This window comes from Heterodontus francisci, chromosome 5 (assembly GCF_036365525.1).
Source record: "Heterodontus francisci isolate sHetFra1 chromosome 5, sHetFra1.hap1, whole genome shotgun sequence".
Classification (NCBI taxonomy): Eukaryota; Metazoa; Chordata; class Chondrichthyes; order Heterodontiformes; family Heterodontidae; genus Heterodontus; species Heterodontus francisci.
Genome location: NC_090375.1, coordinates 111173554 through 111186017, shown reverse-complemented (window position 1 = coordinate 111186017; position 12464 = coordinate 111173554). Strand labels below are relative to the sequence as shown.

General features: G+C 46.5%; 1 protein-coding gene across 1 annotated transcript in view; it reads left to right on the top strand.

Moving 5' to 3' along the window:
- Positions 1 to 12464, top strand: part of ttpa (tocopherol (alpha) transfer protein) — a 108350-nt gene that overhangs the window by 28000 nt on the left and 67886 nt on the right. The gene's annotated exons all lie outside the window — the stretch shown is intronic.

Here is a 12464-nt window from a genome sequence, read left to right as displayed (position 1 = left end):
TCCTTGGAGTTGGATCTCTGCGTCCATTCCCTCTGCCCTGTGGAGGGGAATGTGGCTGAGGAGAAGGCAGCTGCTGCTGGTACTGGTGTTGCTCCTGCTGGTGCTGTTGGTGTTGCCGCTTCTTTTGTTCTTCATCGGAAGTGAAAGGCACAGCTGCATAAGTTGCTCCCGTGCTGTGGTGACGACTAGCAGCAGGGAACTGCAGCTGAAAGTGAATGCAAGACAGGTGAAGTGATATTCAAGAAGATGGCAATCACCAGTCAAGCAGTGAAAGTACACTTTCAGAAGGAGTGCTGTAAGCAGCAGCCTCTCACCTGGCCGTGCCTGCAGTTCTTTATTTTCACTGCTTCCCAACCGGTCAGTTTCACTGAAGTAGCAGTCACCACCATGCACTCACCAGTGAGTTGCTGATAGCTCTGGGAAGTAAGTCTGCTGGCTGTTGAAGTCAGAATCCTGGTTAAAACAGTACTGAATTATCAATTAGAATATTTCATTTTTAAAAATTAATTCATGGGATGTGGGCATCGCTGGCTAGGCCAGCATTTATTGCACATCCCTAATTGCCCTTGAGAAAGTGGTGGTGAGCTGCCTTCTTGAACCGCAGCAGTCCATGTGAGGTAGGTACACATAAAGTGCTGTTAGGAAGGGAGTTCCAGGATTTTGACCCAGCGACATTGAAGGAACGGCGGCATAGTTCCAAGTCAGGATGCTGTCTGACTTGGAGGGGAACTTGCAGGTGGTGGTGTTCCCATGCATTTGCTGCCCTAGTCCTTCTAGTTGGTAGAGGTCACGGGTTTGGAAGGTGCTGTCTAAGGAGTCTTGGTGCGTTGGTGCAGTGCATTTTGTAGATGGTACACAGTGCTGCCACTGTGCGTCGGTGGTGGAGAGAGTGAATGTTTGTAGATGGGGTGCCAATCAAGCGGGCTGATTTTTCCTGTTGTTGGAGCTGCACCCATCCAGGCAGTGGAGAGTATTCCATCACATTCCTGACTTGTGCCTTGTAGATGGTGGACAGGCTTTGGGGAGTCAGGAGGTGAGTTACATGCCGCAGGATTCCTAGCCTCTCTCCTGCTCTTGTAGCCACGGTGTTTATATGGCTACTTCAGTTCAGTTTCTGGTCAACTCTGGGATGTAGAAAATCAGGTCCCGGGGACTTATCAACCTTCAGTCCCATTAATTTCTCCAATACAACCTACTTACTCATACCAATTTCCTTCAATTCCTCATTCTGCCTAATCCCTTGGATCTCTAATTCTGGAAAATTTCTTGTATCGTCCTCTGTGAAGACAAACACAAAGTAATCATTTAGCTTCTCTGCCAGTTCTCTATTCCCCATTACAAATTGTCCTGACTCTGCCTGTAATGGACCCACATTTACCTTCGCTAAACATTTATTTTTTACGTACCTATAGAAGCTTTTACAGTCTGTTTTTATGTTTTTTGCTGGTTTACATTCATATTCTATTCTCCCTTTCTTTATCTGTTTCTTGGTCCTCCTTTGCTGTATTGTAAAATCCTCCCAATCCTCAGGTTTACAATTATTTCTGGCAACTTTATAAGCCTTTTCTTTTAATCTTATGCAATCATTAACTTCCTTCTCAGCCATGGATGACTGCCTTTTCTTTTGGGGGTTTTGTACCTTAAAGGAATATATAGTTGCTGTAAACAATGGAATAATTCTTTAAAGACTATTCATTGCCTATGTTCTGCCCTACCTTTTAATGTATTTTCCCAATCCACCTCAGCCAATTTGCCCCTCATACCTTCTTAATTTCTTTTGTTCAAATTTAACACCCTGGCTTTTGATTGAATTACCTCACTTCAAACATTATGGTCACTCATCCCTAAAGGTTCTTTTACAACAAGATTATTAATTAGCCCTTTCTCATTACATCATACTAGATCTAAAATAGCCTGTTCTCTAGTCAGTTCCACAAGATACTGCTTTAGAATACCATCCATGCTCCAGAAACTCGTCCTCCACATTAATGCTCATTTGGTTTACCCAGTCTATGTGCGGATTGAAGTCACCCATGATTACTGTATTACCCATGCTACATGCTTCCCTAATCTTCTGATTAATACCATGCCCCACACTACTGTTTGATGGCTTATTGAGAACTCCTACCAATGTTTGCTGCCCCTTACTGCTCCACCCAGATTCCACATTTTGTTCTTCCAATCTGAGATCCTCCCTTACTAATGTGCTGATCCCATCCCTTATTATCAGCGCAACATTACCTCCTTGTCCTTTTTGCCTGTCCTTCCTAAATGTCAAATATCCTTGAATATTTAGTTCCCAGTCCTGGTCACCATGTACCCATGTTTCCATAATGGCAATTAGATCATACCCATTTACCTCTATTTGTGCCTTTAAATAATCTACCATGTTATGAATGCTGTGTGAATTCAGGTAAAGTGCCCGTAACCTTGTCTTTTTGATATTATTCTGCATTCTAAGCTTAGTTGATATTCGCCTTTCTTTCACTTGCCTTCTAATTTCGCTTGCTACTTTTCTACTTCCTGTTTCCAGCTTTATCTCCTTCCAATTTGAGCTACTCCTCAGGTTCCCAGCCCCCTGACAAGCTAGTTTAAACCTTCTCCAACAAAAGATGTGTGATTCACAACTTTTCAATAACCAGAAGAAATAATCTGCCTTAGTGTTTGTTTTCACATTGCAATTACCAGTAACAAATGCATTAATGTGTTGATATGACATTTCTATGCCCATTATTTTAACATGTTATGGGGCACACTTACCTCCATACTGAAATTCCCAACATACTCTTGCCACATACTGTCTTGTGCCAATAGTGCAAATGTATATACTTAAGTGTGGATTTTGTTTTAAAAGAGGTCTTTAAAGTGATGAAGAGGTTTGTCAGGGTAGACGTAGAGAAAATGATTCCACTTATGTGCAAGCTCAAAACAAGGCATCATAAATAGGAGAAATGGAGTGGTTGAGGCAATAGCATAGATACATTTAAAGGGAAGCTAGATAACTACATGAGGGAGAAAGCAATAGAAGGATACCTTGAAAGGGTTAGATGAAGTAAATAGAGTGGGAAGAGGTTAATGTGAAGCATAACAACTGGCATTGGGCCAAATGACCTGCTTCTGTGCTTTTAGTTCAATGTAAAATAAAGAAGTTGAAATCGGGCAATTGAAACAAAAAGTAAATGGAACTTAGCTTAGCTTATGTTTAATTTAAAAAAAACAGGAGTCTGGATAGACAAAGTAAATGAGTACTTTTCTTTCTAGGCCAGTAGTTTTGAAATCAGGACTCGGACACAAAGTCATTTTGTGCTCTGATTTATACTGCGCAATATGAAAACTAGGTGAGAGGTTTTGTCTTGTGTAAAGGGTTGTACACTGTAAAGTTCATACTGTGCTGGGATAATGTACACTGTAACAAAACATCAAATAGTGGCGTAACCAGAATCCTCATTGAAACAAAGCTCCATTTCCTCCATTATGCGTTCTCTTATTTTGTTCTGAAAACAAAGCCGGTTATTGTACTATCAATCAGTGTTTATATAAGGTAGCTATGAGAAATGAGAAGCATCTGAATATATTCATGATGACAAAGCAATTTGATATGCAAATCCTATGTAATATACACTGCTGTAGTTGAATCATTGTGATGACTATTATTTAACATTGCAAAACTAGTTAAACAGGATTGATAATTTACAGTGTTGCTGTAAATTAGGGTCGTCAAAGAAATGGTAGCAGAGATTGTGAATGCATTGGTTGTATTCTTCCAAAGTTCCCTAGATTCTGGAAAGATCCAGGTATATTGGAAAACCTCAAATGTAATGCCCTTATTCAAGAAAGGAGGGACACAGAAAACAGGAAACTATAGGCCAGTTAGCCTAACATCTATCATTGGGAAAATGCTGGAATCCATTACTAAGGAAGTAGTAGCAGTGGCGCAGTGGTTAGCACCGCAGCCTCACAGCTCCAGGGACCCGGGTTCGATTCTGGGTACTGCCTGTGCGGAATTTGCAAGTTCTCCCTGTGTCTGCGTGGGTTTTCGCCGGGTGCTCCGGTTTCCTCCCACAGCCAAAGACTTGCAGGTGGTAGGTAAATTGGCCATTGTAAATTGCCCCTAGTGTAGGTAGGTGATAGGGAATATGGGATTACTGTAGGGTTAGTATAAATGGGTGGTTGTTGGTCGGCACAGACTCGGTGGGCCGAAGGGCCTGTTTCAGTGCTGTATCTCTAAATAAAATAAACTAAATAAAATACATTTAGAAAATCATAATGCAATCAAGCAGAGTCATTGCCTGGCACTTGTGTGGCACAAATGTTACTTGCCACTATCAGCCCATGCCTGGATATTGTCCAGATCTTGCTGCATTTCTTCAGTATCTGAGGAGTCGTGAATGGTGCTGAACATTGTGCAATCATCAGCGAACATCCCCACTTTTGACCTAATGATTGAAGGAAAGTCATTGATGAAGCAGCTGAAGGTGGTTGGGCCTAGGACACTACCCTGAGGAACTCCAAGTAATTAGGAAAGCAAATGGAATGTTGGCCTTTATTGCAAGGGAGATGGAGTATAAAGGTAGGGAGGTGTTGCTACAACTGTACAGGGCATTGTTGAGACCGCACCAAGAATACTGTGTACAGTTTGGGTCACCTTATTTAAGGAGGAATATACTTGCATTGGAAGCAGTTCAGAGAAGGTTCTCTAGACTGATTCCTGGGATGAAGGAATTATTATGAGGAAAGGTTGAATAGGTTGGACCTATGCTCATTGGAGTTTAGGAGAATGAGAAGTGATCTTATTGAGACATACAAGATTTGAGGGGGCTTGATAAGATGGTTGCTGAGAGGATGTTTCCCTTAGGACAGAGACTAGAACCAGGGGATACAGTTTAAAAAGTAAGGGTTCTCCCATTTAAGAAAGAGATGAGGAGGAATTTCTTCTCTCAGAGGGTCGTTAATCTTTGGAATTCTATTCCTCATAAAGCAGTGGAGGCTGGGTCATTGAATATATTCAAAGCTGAGTTAGACAGATTTTTTTATCTACAAGGGAGTCAAGAGTTATGGGGGGACAGGCAGGAAAGTGGAGTTAAGGCCACAATCAGATTAGCCATGATCTTATTGAATTGCAGAGCGGGCTTGAGGGGCTGAATGGCCTCCTCCTGCTCCCATTTCCTATGATCAATCTTTCATCAAGAAGTGGTGTGATTGTTTCAACAAAGTATGTTCTGACTAATAGTATTTGATAACTGAATGTGTCCATGGTGTGATATTAACACAGGGCATCAAGATTATATAATATGACCTCATAACTTGGGTCCCCATGCAGGTTAATTACAAATGGTAAAGTCCGAGGAGCGCTGGATATTGGGCCTTGAACCTCATTTCCATATCAATGGCAATGCAGTAGGAGGTCACACAAGTAAGTGATCAATGGTCAGGAGGATAGTGGGGCTCAGAGATTGGGGAATTGTGGGGCTTGGTGGGCCTTGGGGAGCATTTATGGCAAGATAGGAGATCTAGGGAGCCTGGAGGGAGGCAGATTGAGGGTCGGTGAGCTTGAAGGCCAAGGCTTTTGTTGGGACAGAGATAGGAGGTCACCCTAAGTCCTGGAGGTCAGGGATCTCAGGGCCAGTTGGGGGATGTAGCAGCGTCAATCGAGAGGGGATGCTTTATAGTTAAGTTTTTTTTTCCATTTGAGCTGTAAGTTGGTTTCCTGGAGTGCAGCCAACCTTAGGGCAAAACAGTGTTCCAGGGGGACCTCAGCAAGTGCTAGGTCCCTTATTTGCATATGTAAAGGGCCTAATGTTTACTTTAGCCATGGGTAAAGGATACCTCTTATTTGTTCTTACCCAGTAGGGCAGGAAGCACATTTTAAGTTGCAAATGCATGCTTGCTTCCCGCCTGCCATTTTGTAGACTTAGGAGGCTGTGTAGTGACTTGAAAAGTGATCCAACTTCTCAGCCTCTACATCCAATAATTGAGTGTCAAACTGGCCTTGACAGGTATAGGTTGTATACTATGTTTATTGTGCAGGTGAGACTGGCAGAGGCGAAGCCTCAATTGAAAGGAGGCTCCCCCAGGCTAAGGTATTTATACCAGGCAGGGGAGACCTTGATCCTGCTGCAGGTGTTTTTTTTCCTGTTTTGGGGGCTCAACCATCACCAGTAACCTGTCTGTCGATGCAGAAATCAACAAGCGCATGGGAAAGGCGTCTGCTGCTATGTCTAGACTGGCCAAGAGGGTGTGGGAAAATGTCGCACTGACACAGAACACAAAAGTCTGAGTGTTTCAAGCCTGTGTCCTCAATACCTTGCTCTATGACAGCGAGGCCTAGACAACATATGTCAGCCAAGAGCAACGTCTCAACTCATTCCATCTTTGCTGTCTCCGGAGAATCCTTGGCATCAGGTGGCAGGACCATATCTCCAACGCAGAAGTCCTCGAGGCAGCCAACATCCCCAGCATGTACGCGCTACTGAGTCAGCGGCGCTTGAGATGGCTTGGCCATGTGAGCCACATGGAAGATGGCAGGATCCCCAAGGACGCATTGTACAGCGAGCTCATCACTGGCATCAGACCCACCGGCCGTCCATGTCTCCGCTTTAAAGATGTGTGCAAGCGTGACATGAAGTCCTGCGACTTTGACCACAAGTCGTGGGAGCCAGTTGCCAGCGATCGCCAGAGCTGGCGGATAGCTATAAAGATGAGGCTGAAGAGAGGCGAGTTGAAGAGACTCAGCAGTTGGCAGGAAAAGAGACAGCAGTGTAAGGAGAGAGCCAACTGTGTAACAGCCCCGACAACCAACTTTACCTGCAGCGCCTGTGGAAGAGTCTGTCACCCTAGAATTGGCCTTTATAGCCACTCCAGGTGCTGCTCCACAAACTACTGACCACCTCTAGGCACTTACCTATTGTCTCTCAAGACAAGGAGGCCAAAAAGGAAAAGGGGTGGGTGATCAGTGCCGTTATACGGCTTTTCACTCCTTTTGGATTAGAGGTCACCCATGGTTGTTGTTTTCCTGCTGGTTTGGATCTTGGTGCCTATGCTGGGAAGAGTTCAAGCAAAAAATAGCTGCAACCAACACCAGAGCTCCAGACCGGTAGGTGCATAACATCATTAGGATGGCTGTGAAAAATAGCAAAGGAGGTGCACCCATGGACCGGACCTTCTTCATTAAGAGAATCTTGTTTGAATGCTCTGGATTTGAAGCTGCGGACATCTTCTGTCTGCAGGACATCCCCAGCAGTGGCTACTTTGATGTGACATTCAAGAACATGACGGGATGCCTGAAGTTCCTGAAGGTCTTCAAGGAGAGAGGAAGCCAGGTGCCGCTGTCGATTCTCACGGCAGAGCCGCTATTTATGCCACCATCGCAACAGAACCATATAGACCATCCACCTCTGCAACCCCCATATTCCTGTTGTGGATGTGCTCATTCACCTCACCAGGCACATCGAGGTGGCCAGGAGCAATACTGAGGTCAAGACCCATTCGGGATTTGGACCAGTAAACAGCAGGTTAAGGTGATCTTGAAGGTGGATGCCAGCAGAGCCATCCTCCACCTTCCATCCAACTTCGCTATCGGGGGAAGTCGGGGCTCCTTGGTCTATACAGGGCAGCCCAGGATTTGTTGTTCCTGTGGCAAATCTGCTCATGTGGCAGCCAACTGCAGCACAGTGCTAACTGCAAGCAGGAAGGCCATCAGACAAAAGACTGCAAGCAGAGTAAATGCTGCAACCTGTGTGGTGGGGCAGGCCACCTCTCCAAGACCTACCCGCAAAGCTGCTTCAGTTATGCACAGGCGGTAAGAACCAAGGAGAGGCATGAGGAAGGAACGATGAATCTGGCTGGTGCTGCGAAGGAGGCCAGCAATCCTTGCCCCACCAGTCCCCCAGTGAGGAAAATTTGTCGAAGGAAGGCAAGGAGAAGAAAGAAGAGAGAGCTGGAGCAAGCTGCCAAACACCAACCCTGTGCCTGGAGCTTCCTCTGTAGCAGACAGAATCAATGGAAGAGGAGCCAGCAGAGGGACAACCAGGTGAGTGACAAGTGGTTAAGCGGAAAACCACAAAGAAGGGGGCACAAAAAGGGAACAGGCAAACAAGGGAACCACCCAAACCAGTGGCAAGTGGAGACTAATGTCTGAAACGGACTACAGTAGCTGCTTCTCTTCAGATGAGGAAGGGCAGGAAAGATGACATCAGAAAAAGAAGTGGCAGAACGCAAAGGAGCTGGAAGAGAGAGCCCTCAGATCCGAAACAAGTAGCAATGGGCCCAGCGCACCCCAACCCCAAAGTGCTGAGCACAATGAGACGCCCAAGGCACCCCAACTCCAGGAAACCAGCAGTAGTGAAGCGCTCAGTGCACCCCAGCTCTGGGAAGCTGGGAGCAGCAATGTCCTCAAGGAGGAACAGGGGGGAAAGACACCACAAGCAGAGGACCGTCCAAACTTTGCCTACAAAACCACCCCCCCACCGCCAACACCCGCAATGTCACCCCAGTGGAACAAATCCCCCGTGAGTGACGAGGAGAATTTTCGAGCCCAACAACTGTGCAACAGTTTGCAAACACTATAGGAATGCAGGAACATACCAAAGAACTGGGACTAGTTAAGACACCTGGTATGGTAAGCAACGTACAGTTTTAATGGATTTAAAGATTTCTTCCATTAACGTGCGTAGTGTTAAAGTCTATGACGCGATGTGTTTCGGCCCTGGGGTACCTTGCCAAGGTCAAAGCCAATCCGCTGTTTCTGCAGAGTTGTGCAGTACTGCACCTCAGCATCTACAGGCAATGGTCACAATGGTGGCCACATGGGCCATCGATCTGGTCGCAGGAAATAATTCCCATTCCTCTGGCCTGGGTATTCTGCTACATGGAGGCAACTTCACCATCTCTGAAGTTAGGTAGGTGGTAGGTGGTTGCCTCCTGGTAGCAGATGTAATGAACAAAAATGCTCCTCTCTGGTTAATCAGCATGTACGCCCCACTCAATACAGTGAGCGGCTGACCGCCCTCTAGCATCTCTCACTGCTGCTGGCGACGTCCGGGCCAGTCATTCTAGGGGTGACACCAACTGCATCATCGGTGTGGCTGGGCAATCTAGCAGGGCAAACAGTCAAATGGATGCCATGTCCAGACTCCTGATGGAAACAGTAAAAAATGCCAAGCTACACAACATCTTTAGCAACCCTGCAGATGGAGGCAGCGTAGGTACACCTGGTCAAGACCAGACGGGTCTGTCCGTTCCATGATAAACTTCCTATTTGTGTCCCATGCAATCACGGTCAGATCCATTGACGTGAAGCCAGTGTTCTCTCAGACCACTGCCTCCTACTGGCGGACTGTCACCTACAGGATTACCTCATGGTTGGCAGGGGAACCTGGAAGCTGAATGTGAAACTGTTGAACCCAGAGAACATTGAGGAACTCATAAGGGATTACAAAGGTTGGAGAACCATGAAACCCTCTTTGAGTCCCTCACACACTGGTGGGAAGTGATCAAGATGTTCTTCATCCTCAAAGAGGTTCAGAGGGTGAGAGAGAGACAGAGGGAAATCTCCCGACTCCAGAAAAGCATGCAGAATCTGCTCCTGCTGCAGTCGAGGTCAAGGAGGATCTTCAAGAGGTGAAGAGTCAGCAGGCCTCGCTCTATACTGCGGAGGCCTCCAAGATCATCTTCCGGTCCAGAGACAGCTCGGTTGAGCAGGATAAGACATGCTTGTGCTTCTTTTTCCAAAAGGTACACACAGAGAGCTCAGTGATCAGCAGCCTGAAGGAAGAGGACGGATCAGTAACGTCATTGCTGTCTGACATACTAAGAATCAGCAAATCCTTTTATGCTGGGCTGTATGACGTGAAGTCCATGGACAGCACGGCCTCCAGTCCTTCCTGTCCTCTATCACGAGGTCATAGATGACAGTACGCTGGAGAGTCTGGACAAACTGCTAACTCTGGATGAGCTGACAAAGGCTGTCAGGTCCTTTGAGACAAGTAAAACTCCCGGAAACGACGGCTTACCAGTTGTGTTGTGTTCGGCTCTGTGGGACTGGATCGGCACAGACCTGCTGGAAGTATATGAGAGTATGCTTCTGGCCGGCAGCATGTGGGAATCCATGAGGACAGGCATCTACTAAGTGGAAGAGGGAGAAGGCAGAAATCAGAAATTAGCAGCCCATTTCACTGCTTAATGTGGACTACAAAATTTTGTCCTAAGTCATCGCCAATCGGGTCAAGTCTGCTCTGGAGTTGGCAATTTACCCCAATCAGACCTGTACTGTAGCTAGCAGGAAGATCTCTGATAGCCTCTCGCTACTCAGGGATACGATCGCCTATGTACAGGACAGGGGTGTGGACACCTGCCTCATCAGCTTGGACCAGGAGAAGGCTTTTGACAGCATTTCGCACACCTACATGATGGACGTGCTTTCCAAAATGGGCTTTGGGGAGGGAATCCGCAATTGGATCCAGCTGCTCTACACAGACATCAGTAGCGCAGTCTCAATCAACGGACGGGAATCCGAAAGTTTTCCGATCAAATCTGGAGTCAGGCAGGGCCGTCCTCTCTCCCCTTTCTTGTTTGTTTGCTGTATCGAACCTTTTGCTGAGTCCATCAGGAAGGATGCAGGCATAAGAGGGGTGACAATCCCAGGCAGCAGAGACACTCAGGTCACAGCCTCCCTGTACATGGATGACATGTCGTCTTTGGCTCAGATGCGCTGTCAGCTCGCAGGCTCATGAGCCTCTGTGACCAGTTCAAACTGGCCTCGGGAGCCAAAGTAAATTGTAGCAAGAGCGAGGCCATGTTCTTTGGGAACTGGGCCGACCGATTCTTTGTCCCCTTCACCATCAGGTCAGACTACCTGAAGGTGTTCGGGATATGGTTCGGAGGGGCTGAGGCAGGTGCCAAAAACTGGAAGGAGCGAGCAGGCATGGCGAAGCAGAAGCTAGTTATTTGGTATCTGTGCTCTCTCTCCATTGCGGGTAAGAACCTGGTCATCAGGTGCGAGGTGCACAGGTCTGGCCCATACCCCACTCCTGCGTCGTGGCAGCCACCCAAGCCATCTCCTACTTTATCTGGAGATCGGAAAATAGATCGTGACAACAGGGACACAATATTCAAACCCTCATCTTGCTGGCCACTTTTGCCTGTGGCTGCATCAGGCTGTGCGTAGACCCTCGGTACGCAAACACCAGTGTCACTACATGCTGCGATTCTGTCTGTCCCCAGTGTTGCGAAGGATGGGTCTGGCCACGTTGCTGCAGAATGCTCCATTCAGTTCGACCATGACATACCACCTATCCCTCGTGGAAAAGTTTGTGCAAAAAAACACCTTTGATCACAAATCCATCAGGCAGTGGTCCCCACGTAACGTCTTCGAGGCCCTGGGGGAAAAGGAGATGGTGGATCCTGTCGGATGGTTCCCTGAGTAGACTGTCAAACTCATTTGGCAGAATACCTCATCGCCAGAACTTTCAAATAAGCACCAGACTAACTTGGCTGGCGGTGAGAAGGGCCTTCCCCGTCAGATCCTTCCTGCCCACCCGGAGACTCACCACTTCGACACGCTGTCCTTAAGGTGGCTAGGGTGGAGAAGAGACTGTTGCCCACCTCCTTCTGGAATGTGCCTTTGCAAAGCAGGTCTGGGAAGAGATGCAGTGGTTTTTTTTCAAAGTTCATCCCAAGCAGCTCCGTAACGTAGGAGTCTGTGGTCTACGAACTGTTTCCAGAGACACACACTAATAAACATCAACTGCTGCTGGAGGACCATCAACTCGGTGAAAGACGCACTTTGGTCTGCCCGAAACTTGCTGGTCTTCCGGTGCAAAGAGTTGTCCATGACCAAGTATTACAGACTGGCACATTCCAAGGTCCAGGACTACATGCTGAGGGACGCACTAAAGCTTCGGGCAGCTGCTGCCAAAGCTCAATGGGGAAAGGCCACTATGTAAGTTCCTTCTGCGATAGAACACCAAGGGGCTGGAACCTGTGTAAAATCCCTCGGGCTGTATGCACCAGAGAATGTTTTTTTATGTAATGCAAATGTATATTGTATATAAAATGGAATGGCAAGAGTAGTGAGGCACCAAACCTTCTGTATTGAAAGAAACTGATCTTTATTGCACTTTTTGAAGTGTCCAATTTGAATTGTTTTGCAATGGATTTTTACAAATTATGAATAAAGTATATTTTTCGAAAAAAATTGCACTAGTGAGACTAGTTTCATAATTCCAAAACAAATCCCGTATCATTCCAGCTCCATAAATAATTCAGTTTTGTATAACGTTTTTAAGCATACCAGTCTAATTCGTAGTAATATTCATTGGTCATGCAATTGCTTAAGTTTTTCTCCCCCCTTCTTAAGGCACAGACACAAGCAGTTATGCAGTTCCATCACCACTGACAGCCCTTCAGTACTTTGTCAAACTATCCATGCATGAGTTTAAACAATGTGTGTTGCTTGGCTGTTCAAC